Below are 14164 nucleotides of genomic sequence, written 5' to 3'. Positions count from 1 at the left end.
ATATATATATATATACACACACACATACATACATGCCTGTTTGTGTGTGAGCAAGCCAAAGACTTTAATTTATTTATCTTTTTTTTTATTTTTGGAGACAAGAGTCTCTTGTTGGATAGGGAGCTCAGTGATCAGGCAAATCCAGCTGACTGGCAAACAGTTAGATTGCCCTAACATTTCTCTTTGCTCCCCTAGGTTGGGGTCACAGGTTTTGCTCCTGATGTAGGTAGGTCTTCTATCTATCTGCTGCTTTCATTGGTTAATAAAGAGACTGCCTTAGCCTTTTAATAGGGCAGAAAATTAGGTGGGCAGAGTAGACAGAAGAGAATGCTGGGAAGAAGGCAATGAGGCAGATGCCATAACTCTCCTCTCTGAGATGGATGCAGGTTAGAAACTTCCTGGTAAGCCACCACTTTGTGGTGCTACACAGATTATTAGAAATGGGTTAATCAAGATGTGAGAATTAGACAATAAGAGGCTGGAACTAATGGGCCAGGCAGTGTTTAAATGAAAACAATTTGTGTGTTGTTATTTTGGGGCATAAGCTAGCCAGGTGGCTGGGAGCCAGGCAACAGGAACACAGCCCGCTGCTCCTTCCACATGCTCCCCTAAGTTGGGGACACAGGTTTTGCTCCCCTAGGTTGGGGCCACAGGTTTTGCTCCCCTAGATTGGGGTCACAGGTTTACACTGCCTTTTCAGACCCTTTATGTAGCTACAAGAGATGGGAATTCAGAGCCAGATGCTTGTGCAGCAAGCCTACTGATTCACCTCCAGGGTCAATCTGTGCTTCCTGATCCACTGAGCTTTAGAAGACACTCTGAGGGAAACAGTGAGGTTTTGGCCTTCATCCCCATCTATCTGGAACCTTGGTCATCTGTATGGATTTCTGACTTGATCGGGAACAAATAAAAACACTTAAGCAGCATCCATATAGAATCTCTTATCATCAGTCAAATCTGGACCAGACTCAGAGTTCAGCCTTACTGTGGTTTGTTACCTACCCATTACCACCGTGAGCTAGTTCTGCACTTTGTTCTGTGTCCTGGGTAAGGCACCTGGGTGTGAGGATGGCTGGAATGGGGCTCTCTTTTTATACTGAGGTTCTCGTGAATGGATGAGTCTCCCTAGTTGGGGAATATTCCATCTCTAGACTTTCCATTGCCATTGCCATTGCACTCATATCGAGAACTTAAATTCTTTGAGAGATTCAGCTGTGATGTCTGCATCTTCTACTTTTATTTATTGGTTTGTATAAGTGGTAAGGACTAGATCCAAAACTTTTCACAGAAGAATGATTAGATCTCAAGTTGAAGCCTACGGAAATACCGCTTTCTATGACCCAATCAGGCATTATCTACCAGGAGTCATGCCTCTGGCATCTTTTTTTTAAACAAAATTTATTTTATGTATATAAGTATTGCCTGCCTGTATATATGTGCACCACATGAGTGCAGTACCTGAGAGCGCCAGAAGTGGGCAGTGGATACCCTGGAGTTCCAGACAGTTGTGAGCCACCAAGCAGGTGCTAGAAACTGAACCTGCTCCTGACCACTGAGGCATCTCTCATCCCCTACCTGTAGAACAGTACCAAATGCTTCACAGTGAGCTCCTTTTATACTTCCTGAAGGTTGCCCCTGTGTTCCCAGAAGAGTGACAAGAAACACGGGAACTCTCTAGGGCACGAGATTCCCACATTTTCATGACCCTCTTGCACATGCTTTGGTAGTGCAACCTGTGGGTTCTTCAGAGTCTGTTGTTGCTCTGGCTTGTTCTTCCTTTGGCCTTTTTTTTTTTTTTTATCAGTGACATCTCTGTACTGTTCCCCCCCTTTCTTTCCAAAGAAGTGTTTTAACAGTACCAAGGAACTTCTGTCAGTCTTTATTATTGTATTGTTCTGTGTGAACCTTAACATTCTGAATAAGGGAGAGGTGTGTGGGATTGATGGTACAGATGATATATCAGTATCTTGATACACATGAAGGGGCAAGTCAAGTGTTTGTTACCCTGGAAAGGGTGTCTCCAGGCAGGGTACAGTTCTTTACTCTTGAATTTGAACAGAAAAATTTCCATCAATGATGTAAACAAAAAAACGTAAAAGTTACTTTGATCAAACTTCACAGTAAACAATCTAACAAGCTGGAGGTTAAATATTAAGGGGTCAGAAGCTTCTCACCAGGATGGACATCTGGTTTTGAAATGATCTGAACACATTGATTCCCATCTGTTTCTGAAGAACAGTGCTCAGTAATGAAATGCAAGATCCTCAGAGCTTCAGCTGGAGCTCCTGTGAAAGCAGAGGGCTACATGAATAAATCAACTAACTATGTATCTGCTGTGGGACCAAAATACCATGTGGTTCCTTCCCCCCAAGACCAAATCAGTGCTTATATAGTAAATATGCTGAGAAGAGTTGAGTCCTGAGTTCTAGATACCTTGTCCCATGACTCTTTGTGACTATAACTTCTAGTTCAGTGTATTGCACGTAATAGATTCTTAATCATTATTTACGAAATAACAACTATAATTATCAGAACATAAAAGATGTCACAATTGAAGGAACAGCTTCATATATGGAGTGTGTACAAGTTAAGATGACTCACCAGGGAATCAGCCAACCATATTCTAGGGAGTCGAGTTTGATGAAGGAGTCTGGAAGAGAAGATGAAGAAGATGGGGACAATTGTTTGGGCCCAGACGGCTTCATCCTCTCTCAAAAGATGAATCTGCTGAGTGTCAGAAGGAGGGAGCTGTGAACTCAACATTAAGCTTTCTATAATTAACAGAGACGGTAGTGTGAACTGTTAGATGGCTGGGCCCTAGGCACATTACAGAGGGAATTCCTGCCTATGTACACGTGGGTGGCGATTGAGAGGGACAGCTATTCCAACTCAAAGGCCAAGGAAAAATAGCCATTTTAGGGGTTGGAGAGAACTCAGTGATTAAGGACATATACTGCCCTTGCAGAGGACCTGAATTCAGTTGCCAGCAGTCATAAGTGGCAGCTCACACTGACAATATTGCCCTAAAAGACCTTTGGTCAACTCTGCTATGCAACACTTTGTAAAAATAAATTTCTGTTTTATTGCATTTAACTTTTTACAGGATAGGGATTACTAGATGTCTGTATTATTAATACCCATTATTTTGTTAGATTTAGGAATTTTTCTGTTTATAAACCCTTAGTTTTGTCTGAATCTAAGCAGTGATTGGCAAAGGCACGGCAATGTTGCTATTTCTATGTATCCTACAGCTTTTATTCCATGTTTAAATGTAAGCTTTCTATTTTATTGTGTCCCAAATACTTTAGTAATGAAAGGTTTGGTAAGTTCAAGTACATGGTGCACGTCAGCAGTTTGCTACTCTGTGTTTGCCAGCATGTTCCTAACACAATTTTGCCCTCGATGTCCTGGATCCTGGGTTTCCTGCTTGTGCTCTACGCCTCTGGTTTCTCTAAACGGCTCCTCCATTAGCTTCATATTCATGCGGCACCACCCAGTGACATCTGTCTGTAGGATTTACTGCCACCATGTCTTGTCTGCCTCCACGTTGGTGTGGAAAAGCCCACATTTCCCCCAGCCACCCCTGCCCACCAGTCCCAGTTCTTTCACGGCTCTCCACTGGAACGGGTCTGCAAAGCCTTGGTATCTTCTCCGCTGCCTTCAGTGGGGCACTGGGTTTCTCAGCTACTGGAGTTCAGCATGTTCGTCTCCTTTCATCATCCTAGGAGCCCAACTCCTCGCCCAGGCTTCCCAGCTCCTACGCCCTTGTTTCCTCGAGGGGCTGGGGACTGGAAGTCTAAGACGGAGCTCTCCGCAGAACTGATTTCTGTGTGAGGCCTCTTTCCCTGGCTTGTAAATGGTTGTGTTTTCTCCGTGTGTGTTCCAATCTCTTTATGAGGCTATCAATGAGGCTGGATGCGGGCCTACCCTCACAGCCCCTTCCTATCCCCAGTACCTGCAAGAGCCTTGTTTTCAAACGCGGTAACGTTCTGATATGGGAGGCCTATGGGAGTTTCTGTGGGGGCTGGTGGGGGGTTGTCAGAACGTAAACAATTTCTTGAGGAAAGTTGGGAGAATAGAATCCAGCTGGCCGCATGTATGTACCTGCAGGCTTTCAAACAAAACCCGAAGCCAGTCGAGTTTTAGCTTTGTCTGCTGTTATTTTCCCATGAGGTAATCAAGAGGAACCCAGGTGTTTTCAAAGCATTGCTTTTGGGGGTGTTTCATCATTGCTTCTTGAGCAGGGGGAAATGAAACTGGCCAACATGGTTTTTCTGACTCTAGCTCCTACCACGCTTCTGAGGGAGGATGATTCAGAACGACAGGCCAGACAGGACCCCTGGGTTATGTGTGGGCCGCCCCACCTATCTATGTGACCTGTAGCACGTGTGTGGTCCAACATGAGCTGTCAAGATGTTCTTCCGACAAACACTCAGTTTCCATTTTCAAATCAGTCTCTATACCAGTGTTTCCCCAATATGCAATACACTGTAGTGTGAAGTTACAGATCAGCTCGTATAGTCTCGCGTATATGTAGGTGCGTGTACAGTCACATGTGCTCACATGTGTGGGTGTGCCTGTGCATGTGACTGCACTGTTTCTCAGGTGTCATCCACCACCTGCTTTCCACGAGACAGGGTCACGCTGGCCTGAAACTGCCAAGTAGCCCCAGACACCTAGGGTACCTGTCTGCACCTCCCCACCGCTGGGATTACAAGCATGTACCACCATGGCTAGTTTTTACTTGGTGATTTTGGGGGCTGGGACACATGTTCAGCTCAGGTCCTCATGAAGTTAAGCATTTTATGGACTGAAGCTCAGCCCTACTTAAAGTTTTCTCTCTTGGACTGTAATTCCTTTAAGGGTCAGATTTAAGGTTTGGGCTGGGAATGGAAGTGGGAGGTACAGAAAATTAGTAGGAATAGTGGAAGCTTAGGTGCCCTTTTGTGTTGGCTTCTCTTTGGGCTTCAAAAAGACACACCGGTAGGCCCAGAGACCAGGAAGGTGAGCAAAGGAGAGTTTCCCCAGCAGGTGCTGAAGACCCAGTCCCGTGTGTCCCCTACCCCCACAGCAAGTTCATTTTGTAAAACCCGGATGCAGTCAGGTTATGGCTGGAGTAAAACCCCACCTTCCAGCAGGAGCTCGTGATAACTTACCCGGTGAAGTCAAGTCTTTCTGGGAGTTGAAGGTGAGTGTGTGCTTAGAATCTGGGGGGAGAAAGATGAAAGCATGGCCGAAAGTGAGCATGAGGGAGCGGCTGCTCCAAACATCCCCATTGTCTCTATATTTCTAAGACCTTTATGCCAGTCCAGGGTCTTAGAACAGTTTTCAGTCTCCCTGCAAGCTCTCCCCCTTTCCTCGTATGAGAACTTAGTGCAGCCGCGCACACCCACCCCGTTGAGTTCTCTGTTTTTATTATTTGTCAGAGTTTTTGTTAGGCACCTCCCTCTTCTTCCTTCCTCCGCGGCCCCTTCCGCTCTACTCCCCTGCCTTTCCTACCACAGCCTGCGTGGGCTGTTCTGCATCCTACTTACATTTATGAAACTTGTTTGAGGACCCTGGCCGCTGGCAGGGATGGCTGACCATGTGATGTCTCAGTGGCTTGCACACTACATGGCCGAGCTCGGAGGCATCACCTGGTTTATCCCTTGCCCCTCATCCCAGCACACACCCACAGATGATCTCTATGTAATGGTATGTTCTTCTTCTATTCTTTCTGGGAACTCTGAGCAGAAGAGCCGGTATCTCCAGCTGATGAGCTGATGACGTCAAGCGTTTCAGATCCCTGGGGTCCTCCTCTGGAGTCACAGCTTCCACTCCTGCTGAGCTGAGCTTGACACACAGGCTCCTGCAAATCCTTCTTTCTTGAGAAAAGGGAAGTGCACAGAACGACTAACCAATGTTTCTCACCACCGTGAGCCATGGAACCCCATCTCGGTCTCGGGTGCTTTGCTTGTCTCTCTGGGCCGTTTTCATCTGTTAAAGGAGGGGATTGGCCAGCCAGGAGCACCGGTGTTCTTGCCAGCTTGTGGCCTGTCAGTGGTCAGACGGTCTCGCTGAGTAATCATCGATGGTTTTGTCCCCACTGGGCTGCGCTCGCTGACTCGTCCTTTCCTCAGATTCCCTGAGATTCAGAGCGAATGTCAGCCCTGCCAACTGGTCTAGCCAAGAGCGAATCCTCTCTTTGCAAATCTTCTGGAAGAACAGTGGCCTCCAGAGACAGGGAGAACCATGTCTGACTGTGCAATTTGGTGCCTTGCTGGCTGTCCATGTGAGACCTATAGCCCAGCATCAAAGCCCGGCTTGCTAAGGGATGGGGCTTGAGGTCTGCTCTCCACCCTGACTGTCCTTTCTGGATTAGTCAGCAGCATTCGAGGAACAAATCTGCCCCTGTTCAGCCCTGCTTCTTACTCCCTGCAGGCCGCAGCGCGCCTGAGACTGTCAACCCTCACTGAGCTCCCTGGGATGTTCAGGTGGTTAGGACTTTGGTTGTTCTTGGCTTCTCTAGATATTTTTAAGCACTTTTAATTGATTTGAAAAACATGCTAACTCTGAGTTTTTCAAGTTTCTGTAATTACAGCCCAAGGCCACTGGCTTAGCAGCTGAGTTGTCAAAGAGCCCATAAGTAAACACATTGAGAGGAAGGGGTGGGGCCATGAACGCAATCACAGAACTTGGAACCAAAGGAAGCACTTTTGTGTTCAGTGCCTTTCAGGTGTGTGTGTGTGTGTGTGTGAGAGAGAGAGAGAGAGAGAGAGAGAGAGAGAGAGAGGGAGAGAGAGAGAGAGAGAGAGAGAGAGAGAGAGAGAGAGAGAGAGATCACTGGATTCCTAGAATGGAAGTTAATTCACCATATCTTCTAAGAAATACATTGTGGTGGAGGAATACAAACCTCTGCCGCTCCCCATTCATCCAGCCTACATTCTCTATAAAGCTGACCCTTTTCTAGGCAGCTCCTACGCTCTCTGAACAGGTGATCTCTCAGATAACGATGACTTCCTACATAGAATCTCAGTTTTCTAGGACGGCAAAATCTCCTTTTCACCCCTAACAACTGATTAGACAGCCCGAGCCTTGAGCCAACCTTATTTAATTTTCTTGGGCGCCTTTCTCGTCATAAAATCCACGTCCCTCGTGGAATGAATGTCTCTGGGAAAAAATGTCTTAATTAGTCACAGCTGCAGAAATATAGTCTCCAGAGCCCCAGGTTCACTGGCCACAGCCATGCTGTTCCAAGTGTCTTCTCCTTCCAGGAACCATCCTGATGGGAGCACATAGTAGGGCATGCTATCTTTTTGTAATAGAGAAGAAAACGGAGGATTGGCTGGAAAAGTGTGGTGCTTCCAAACGTTTCTGTGGGACAGGCCTCCGTTATCCTTCCTTGTGTGACATTAACTCAGAAAAGCCCACAGTCGTCTGACATTGGCAGAGAAATAGAGTTCACCTGCGGAGAGGTGCTATGAGCCTCCCAGAAATGGGTTGTGATGGATACTGGGAAAAGTCAGCATGGAGGAACACATCCATCACATCGCCTGATGTGTTAAACAAGCACCTTCATGAGGAAGGCGTGACTCTGGGTGGCAGCCTCTGGACCATAAATCTGCCTTTCCTGTCCTTGAGTGCTTGTCATACTGAGAAGCCGGGGAAGAGCAGTTCTTGAGTGTTCATGTTTGGGAATGTCTGCTGGCAGAGTCTCCGCTAGGAGCTAAGGTCTGGCTAGGTGCTTGGTAATTCCCCTAAGATCCCCTCAGTCCCATCCTCCACTAACTCCTACTTTCTTTAAGTTCTTCTCCAGTCTGGGCTTATCTCTTGATTACCTTAGATGGCATCGGCATTCAAATGCCTGCATTGTTCTTTAGATTGCTTCTGAGGTAGTGTTTTTGCAGATGAAAATTGCTGTGGTTTGGAGCCTGGCCAGAAGACATAGGAATGGGCACAAGCAGAGACCTGGGCTACTTGGCCCCAACATAGGTCCGGGAAGTGGACGATGGAAAGCCAGACATGAAAATAGATACATTGATTCATGATCTCTTCATGAATGTTTGCTATGCAGGACTGTTCTTTCAAAACTATCTTGCCGTTTATCAATGAATCTTTCAGAGAAGATTTATTATTTTCAGTTGTGTGGGTGTGTGATTGTGCCTGTAGGTGTGTGTGTGCCTGTAGGTGTGTGTGTGTGCCTGTAGGTGTGTGTGTGCCTGTAGGTGTCTGTGTGTGCCTGTAGGTGTGTGTGTGTGCCTGTAGGTGTGTGCACATGAGTGCAGATGCCTGCCAAGCTAGACACATTGGATCCCCTGGAGCTCAAGTTACTCGCAGCTGTGGGCTCCCTAATGTGTGTGTGTGTGTGTGCAAGCCCGCGCGCCTGTAGGTGAGCACTCAGCTGATGTTCACAAGACACACAGTAGCAGCATGTGTTTGTTACAGTATCCCTCAGGCCAGGCCCCGTGCTTGGGTGTCTACAGATGTTCTCCACTGTCAAGTGTGGACCCCAGGTCTGTCTACAGAGAGCTGGGATTTGAGCCACACTGCTATCTGGTCAGCGGTGATGACAGCAATGTCTCCTTGATTCCACAGCCCATGGACTGAGAAGAGGTTATTACTAGGTAAAAAAAATTTCTAGTTTATCCACTGGAAAGATTGATCTAAGTTGAGTTTCTCATAAGAGACGGTGAGCTGCTTTGCAGGTGTGGTCAGGTTGGCCTGAACAGTCAAGCCGATAGGTTTCCTGCCCATGGTTTTGGCAACACCTTTTCTACCATCCATATACACCAGGATTCTGAAGTTCCTCCTCCTCGTTTGCAGCTCCTGTTCCGTTTCCTCCTCTATCCTTCAACCTGGGCTTTGCCAAAAACTGTGCTGGGCAATTGGAGGCACTACCTCTAATTGCAAAGCAGGTGTTTATTCTTTTTTTTTTTTTTTTTTTTTGAAACCTAGGGTTTGGCTGGTCTGTCTCATTTTAACTCCTGATATTTTCTACTTTTCTGTTCTCTCTATGAATCACTTGTGTCTCTTAATTCATTGTTTCAATGATGAAAGGAGTCATCTTTTACAACATGAATATGAACCGACAATGACGTACGTAAGATGAGGTGCTTCTCTGTGAGAACCAAACTCACATATGCAATTACAATGTTGCTGCTTTACGATCTTGTCAGAGCCATGGACACTGAGCACTGCCTAAATGGAGGAAAGACGTAAGGTTAAAGCATTGTAATTTCATCGGCGACATCTAAAATCATGAGCCGTAGCTCTCTATCAAAACGTGTTATTTCCTTAGACACACAGAAGGCAATGACTTCTTCAGATAACTATTTGAGGTGTCTGTTAAGCTGACATTTTTGATAATTCTCAGATAACGTACACGGCCAACAAGAGTCTCATTATGTAACCTGGCCTTGAGCAAGAGACCTGGGGAATTTGCTTCATCAGTCATGCTCTGATGAATTACCAATTGTTTGGCCAGTCAGATCAAGTTAATCATCGTCCCGTGTATGACAGCGTTCACATAAAAACATTTATCCAATGCTTTTTACACACCAGGTCCGGTTCCAAGTGCCTGTAGTGCCACCGAATGAACAATTCCAACTTGTACCTTTGCCCTTAGGGGACTTAACGTGCTGACACGAGATATCCAAACAACCCACTTGAAAACTTGGTGAATCTTCAGCGTTAAATAGTTCAGAATTATCAGGCGTAGGTTTACATGTTGAATCTTTTGAAAGGCTTAGGCCCTTGTGTCAATCAGCTCACACTATAAATGATGGCATTTCTTGACAGTTTCTATTTTTTTCTCGTCTTCCCGATTCCTTTAGACATCTGCAATGTCCTGCAAGTAGACGCACTTTCATTAGAATAATGGTTGGCTACAATTTAACATAATATGGGCAATGTGCTTTCCAGTGAAGTGGGCTGGCTCCACTTCATGGGGCTAATTGCGAGCCTAGAGAGAACTTCCATCTCACCTGCTCTTCTGTTGCTATAATAAAGTACACTGAGAAAAACTTCTTAAAGAGACAGAGGCCAATGTGGTGAAACTGTGAAGGAACAGACCACGACCGCTAGGAAGCCGAGGCGGCAAGAGCTGAAGTATCAGCTCGTACTGCGTCAGCGCTCAGGGAGAGGAGGCAGGGGATACTTGCGCTCAGCGAATCTCTGCATTTTTAGATAGTCCAGGATTCCAACCCTCGGAACATGTCCACAATGGACAGGGCTTCTTGCCTCAGTAAACTGACCAAGGTCCTCTCTTACAGGCATGCCCAGAAGTCCATCACTGTGGTGATCCAAGGTTTCAAGTTGGCAAGTGAGATGAACCATGCTAGCCTTCAATTTCTGTATAACTTTATTGACTATCCAAAAATTTGGAAACACAAGGAACATAGGATAATTGTTATATTTATAAAGGTGTCTGTACATTGGGGAATAAACATCATATCATTTGAAAATACGACTTACATGGAAGTGAAATGAATTTATCTCATGCTTCCCAATTTTGTGGCACAGCTTACGTATATTTTATCTCTATCCAGTGCAATGAGGGATTCCGTTTTTTCTTTATTCTTTGGATATATAAAAAGTTTTGAGCCTGGGTGTTACTAACAAAAAAGTGGGATGGGACCCAGGCACTGCTTTATAGCAAGGCTTTCCAAATTTTCACACTCGGCCATCCTTCTTCAATGGAGATCCCTTGTGCAAATCCCAAGATGCAAGCATATTTTTAAAAGCTACACAAATCAAACATTTACGAACAATAAATAATAAATTTATTTTTAAAACAATTCTTTGATATCCACATAGCTTTAGCAGTTGCTATATGGAAATCAAATTGCATATTAATAAGATAGATGTGTATGTTTAGTTTTACATCAAGAACTAAATCTTGGCTAAATATTTGATGCTGCCGAATGCCGAACATCTTCATCACTTTAAAGAATTGATTGGAGTTTTTTGATTCTATGGTCATCAGTGCTGAGAACGGTGCTTTGCATAAATATGCAGGGAAAATGGCAAAAGTGTGCTTTGTATCATCACAGAGGTTGCTAGAAATCCTGTCCCTGTTTCCAGCCAGGATCCGCTTAGCAACTTTTTCATTAAACTCAAGTCAGCAACTCCAATAACATTTGTAAAATACAAAACTTTCTAACACGATGAAATGCAAAGACAAACTGATTTTCGTTCTTTCATGATGAGGAATGACAGGAGGAAAATATTAAGTCTTTGTTTTTAGACATTAAAACTCTGCTGTGTGTAGCAAAAGCACTGCCGCTCAGGACACATAGCCAACTCTAATCTGAGCCACGATGGTGCCAGCCGCGTTTGCTGCCTGCCACTGCATAGTGTGACAGCGTCCGTCCGCAAGGCAAAGTGCATTTGTGTGTTGAGAATCCAGGCTTCAGTCAATTCAGGAAAGTTGCGAGGCCTATGGTGCCACTTGGGAAAGTGTCACCGAATTCTTTACACCCTTCATTTTAAATTCCCCTTTGGTTATTACTGCACGGGAACATGTGGCAGAGGGTGCTGTTGCGATGTGCACTCATTCTGGCCAGAGAAACGAGTACATTCCTAGTCACGTGATTGAAACAGCAATGGTGTGTTTACACTCCCCAGGGGGAGTTGGAAAACACGTGAAATAAAAGCTCAGGCAGTGGCTAAGTTTCGGATCCGCTGACAGCTGTGGTTTGTTTTCCTGTCCAAATGCGCGTCTCAGCAAGCAAGTCCCCAGACCTTCACCAGAGAGACAGGAAGTGATGACAAAGCCGGGCAAGCCCAGACCCCACATGCGCCTCCTTCTCTGTAATTTTGGATCCTTCTGGAAACTGGACCATCAGCTCTAATTACGTATGCCGGGAATCTTGTGCACACTAGGCCGCATTTCTCAACAGCTTGACTGCGCCGTGCCCCTGGAAACAGCTCAGACCTGCTCTACGGGGGCATTAATGCTGGCAGCTGAAGAGGGTGAACTCATTTTAACCATAGGTTCCTGTAAACAATGATCCACTCTCATCCTCACAGGCCCGGTCCAGCTTCTGCCATCACTGCCCGTTCTCCGCCTTCTGCAAGTCTACAGAGCAGCTACACACTTTCCCCTCCCAGCAGATCTTGGTCAGATAACTTTGAGTGAACCTCGAGCCTTTTCCCCATCTCTGCAAACTCATCCACCAAAACCACAACCGCCCCAACCACCATAACGTTACAACAAATTTCCGCATCTGGTGCCATTCCCAGATGCTGCTCAGAGCCGTGCACCAAACGAGGATATCAGAGCTAAGCTCCCAGCGTCGTCCCGAGGTGCCATGCTGGGGTTTTCCCCACTTGTGACACACCACACCGAGTGGGTGAGGGGTGGGTATTCTCCCACTTTCTAGATCAGAAGTCCAAAGCTTAATCAGTTGCTCAAACTTGCAGAGAACTGGCCCATGAATTCTTTGCCCTTTTCCACTGCAGAGTCAGTTAGTTACATATTAAAAACAAAAGCAAAAATAGGTGTGTGTGTCTGTGTGTGTTTGTGTGTGTGCGTGTTTTCAACCTGTGGTTTGTGAACCCTTTGAGAGTTGAATGACAGAGATGGCCTAAGACTATTGGAAAATGCAGGTATTTATATAATTCATAACAGTAACAAAATTATAGTTATGAAGTAGCAATTAAAATAAGTTTATGGTTGGGGATCACCACACTATAAAGAACTGTATTAAAGAGTGATAGCATTGGGAAGGTTGAGAACCAGTGAGACACACACACATACACACACACACCACATGCAAATGCTTTATTTTGAGCTTATAATTTTGTATATATTAATTTACATGCATTTTTTATGAAGAGAATATGGCTACTTTGAAAGGTAATCGTACATTATTTCATCCGAGTGTCTCCACCATGTAATGTGGAATTTTTATGAGACAATTTTGAGAAAATTTCCATGAATGTGCCTAAAATTCATCTTTTCTACCTAGTTAAAATTTCTCTTTCTTCCCTCTCTGGTGTGTATGTGTGTGTTTGTGTGTGTCTGTATGTGTCTGATACAGAGAGAGAGAGAGAGAGAGAGAGAGAGAGAGAGAGAGAGAGAGAGAGAGAAGAAGAAGAAGAAGAAGAAGAAGAAGAAGAAGAAGAAGAAGAAGAAGAAGAAGAAGAAGAAGAAGAAGGGAGAGAGGGAAGGAGGGAGAGAGGGAGGGAGGGAGGAAAGAAGGAAAGAGAGGCAACGTAATCAAGCTGGTCTGGAACTTACTATGTAACTTGGAGTTACACAAAGGCTGGCCTCAAACTACAGATTCTCTTTAGCTTCCAGAATGCTGGGTTTGTAGGCATGTGCCACCATTCCTGGCTTAGACTACTTTTTCATTTGATACTTCTTGACAATTGTGAGGTTAAAAACTGAGGAAAATAAGCCACAGAGCATATTTGTATAAGAACTAACCATCTGTAGACTACTTTGTTAGTTAAAAGTTATCCATTCATTAACAAACTGAAGTTACAAGAGAAAAAAATCATTCTACAGACTTTGCAGAGGATTATTTTGGTAATATACAATGTAAAGCTAAAATGTTCAAATAAATGATATTCAGAGAGAGAGGTAGACAAAAAGCCAGATTGCAAGCATCTACTTGAACCTGCATTTTTTTTTTAAAAAAAATGTTTTTAATTGAGCTATCTATTTTTCTCTGTTCCCTTCCTCTCCCCTCCCCTTCTACCCTCTCCCAAGGTCCCCATGCTCCCAATTTACTCAGGAGATCTTTTCTACTTTCCATGTACAATAGATCTGTGTATGTCTCTCTTAGAGTCTTCTTTGTTGTCTAGGGAATGTGCATTTACATAAGCAGATGCACAGTGCTGTTCGGTGGGGCCATAGGCATGGCCATTTGGTACTTGCAGCTGAGGTCAAGTGAAGCTGTTACTTGCCAAAAATGCTCAGCTTCAGAGATGAACAGAACAGGTGTTCTTTTTTGGGGGTGGGGAGAGCAGGGGTTTGAAGACAGGGTTTCTCTGTGTAGTCTTGACTGTCCTGCAATTTGCTCTATAGACCAGGCAGGCTTTGAACTCAGTGATCCACCTGTCTCTGCCTCCCAACTGTGTAGGTTAAGGTCACGCACCACCACCCAGCTGGTAGAGCAAGTGTTCTGATGGATAAGGTTTGATAGGTCTGGAAAACCTAGGAAAATAATAATTCTTG

The 14164-nt window shown here is 45.0% G+C and overlaps 1 long non-coding RNA gene across 1 annotated transcript; it reads right to left on the bottom strand.

Moving 5' to 3' along the window:
• Positions 1-2143: 2143 nt before the first annotated feature.
• Positions 2144-5207, bottom strand: LOC130870743 (uncharacterized). The gene is made up of 3 exons (XR_009056793.1): positions 5157-5207; positions 2602-2650; positions 2144-2285 (listed from the first exon to the last, which is right to left on the bottom strand). It is a non-coding gene; the product is annotated as an uncharacterized LOC130870743 (long non-coding RNA).
• Between the last annotated feature and the right edge of the window lie 8957 nt (positions 5208-14164).

The sequence above is a fragment of the Chionomys nivalis genome, chromosome 3 (assembly GCF_950005125.1).
Source record: "Chionomys nivalis chromosome 3, mChiNiv1.1, whole genome shotgun sequence".
Lineage (NCBI taxonomy): Eukaryota > Metazoa > Chordata > Mammalia > Rodentia > Cricetidae > Chionomys > Chionomys nivalis.
The sequence above is the reverse complement of the archived record's forward strand: the minus strand, read 5'-3'. Positions and strand labels throughout refer to the sequence as shown.